Raw genomic sequence first — 2,748 nt, 5'->3', positions numbered from 1 at the left:
CTTCAATTCAGTTGAAAATTCATCTCGTTGATTAAAAATTTGACTATTTTGTTGAAAATGATTTTTTTAACTGAAAATGCAACTATTTCATTTTTGGTTTAATTTATATTTTTCACTTGAAATGAAACTTTTTTATAAAATTGTCCTTTCTGAGTTGAACATTCCTGTATTTTGTTGAAAATTCGTCTTCTTTGTACTCTCTAAATCTGAATCAGTATATGTCTAATTCAAATCAGCGTATATACACTGCTGAAACCTGACCATACCTGAAAATTGAGCAAAAGTTTGCCGACCACTGTCCTAGAGACTTCCCGTCTATATTTCCACTTTTTACAACCTCAGGCCTGACTGTTTCAAAGGATAGTTTCCTGAACGATGAATGGGCTAGCTGCATTACGGATTAGAGTCCCAAATATTTTCTACGCCACAGGCGTAAACTTGTCAAATCCTACAAAGGGTCGTCCCATCGTACTCCAGATACGCTAGCGACTATTTACTTTCAAAATACCGATGTATTATACGCCATTGGCCTATTACAAATTTAGGATGGTTAATATTTCTTAATGAAGCTTTACATTCTTGATGTAATAATTACCATATGATTTTATTAAAAATGGTTGAAGATCTAGCACGTCAAAGTATGTCCATTCAAAAATGTGCACTAACTTATTTAAGTGCAATTTATATTGACCTAAATTGACATTATTAAAAGCTGACATTATTAAAAGAACGGTGAAATGTCACAGAAATCGAAACAATTTCACAGGTTTCGCGAAGACTTCGCATAGATTAAAAAGATTTGATAAAGTCTTTTATTATTCGACAATTAAGTTTTCAAAGATTTCTGGTTGATTTAAAAGACTGCAGCATAGACTTCAATTATTTTAAAAAGATTTCATGAAGGTTTTATTAATTTAAGAAATATCACCGAATATTTCAAAAGTATTTCAAATAATTTGCAAAGACTTTTAAACAATTCACACAAATTTCAATGATTTCCCAAAAATTTCAAAGATTTCGCCGAGATTTCAGATAGATTTGAAATATTTCAGATACCTTTCAAATATTTCACAATGATTTTTAGAGAATTTACCAGTATTTAATAAAGAATTAAATGATTTCCCAAAGAGTTTAAATATTTCAGAAAGATTTCAGATAGATTTCAAAGATTTCAATAATTGCCTCATGATTTTGCAAAGATTTTTCTTAATTTATTATTTTATTATGTATTATTGTTACCAACTCCGATCTTCTCTACCGACTTTATCAATTTGTACCCTGTTTTACCAAGTGAGTAGCAGGTAAGCCATCTTTCATTTTAGTTCCCAACAAATAACAATAAGGCAAACAGGGCGCGATTTTGGACCTTTAATTTTAGTTCCCGGAAGGCTAAGGCAAACAGGGCGCGCTGGGGTAAGTCGGTCGAAATCAAATACACGGCATAAGCAATCTCCCACCTCATCTCTGATATTATAAACGTAGATACGGTACGGGGCGTCGGAGTGGGGAATTATATATATAGAACATCACATTTTCTGCCCTATCGAGGTGCTGCCCTCATCGTACTACGAAGTCGAATTCTTGTTTTCTCATTCTTCGTAAAATATGTCGGTAAAACAGTAGAAAATTATTTTGAGGTTAGAAAAGTTTGACATGGATGTATTGCTGAATTTTTTCAGATCTGAAGCTTGATCCAGGTTTTCGGTACAGTTTTTTTTTAATTATGAAAAAAATGTTCTCGAAAAATCATACTTTTTAATTTAGAAAAAAGTATTATAGAAAGACATTTCAAGATAAACAAGTGCTTAAAGCATTTTTCTTTGACAATTTCTTTTTTAATTGAAATAATCAAATATTTATACCAAAGAAACAACTTTTTAATATTCGAAATATTTAAACATTATTGTTTAATATTAAAATAATAATTAAAACAAAATATATTTCTGGATAAGATATTTTGGTTGAAAATGTATATAGTATTTTTTAAATCACAAAAGTTCCTCTGAAAAAACGAAATGTTAATTAAAAAACACGTGTTTTTATATATTAATTTGTCGGTAAAATTTTTTGTATAATTTTAATTTTAAATTCAAACAATAATTTTTAACACTTTAAATATTAAACAAAAATTTATTTGATAACAATATTTTATTATCGTAGTTTTAATAAATAATTAATATTGATTAAGAAACAATTTTATTTGGGGAGTCTTATTATTTGGGAATTTTCAAATTCGTTAATATTATAAACTGTTCAGGAATTTTATTAGTTTTGGAATTGTATTTTTTGGGACAGAGTTGTACCGAGTCGGGAATTTTATTTTTCTGGATATTTCAGCCGTCCCCATAGAATTACAGAAAATTTGCTCTAATTATAATTTCGGCGCTCGATCTTGTTGATTTTTTCCTACAGTATTATTAAAAAGAAATGTGTATGGAAATTTTTGATATCACAAAGTTAAAGATAATCTCAATTAAAAATTTTAAAATTCGCTGCACATCCAATTTTTATTCTTGGATCTTGGCAATTTTTTTCTAATCCATTTCAGTGACTGGTAAACAGGGGTGATTTTCTCTTAGAAAATAAGTGATTAAAATTTGAAAAAAATTGGGTAGGCTTTTTTGACATCTAGGTATGTAAGAAAGGTAAACTGCAGAAAATTAAAAAACTAATTTAAGAACTATTTATACTCTTTTAAGATACCAATACAATTTACATAACACTAATTGTAAAATTTGCAAATTTTTA

This window comes from Belonocnema kinseyi, chromosome 5 (assembly GCF_010883055.1).
Source record: "Belonocnema kinseyi isolate 2016_QV_RU_SX_M_011 chromosome 5, B_treatae_v1, whole genome shotgun sequence".
In the NCBI taxonomy this organism is placed as follows: domain Eukaryota; kingdom Metazoa; phylum Arthropoda; class Insecta; order Hymenoptera; family Cynipidae; genus Belonocnema; species Belonocnema kinseyi.
Note: the sequence above shows the minus strand (reverse complement) of the source record.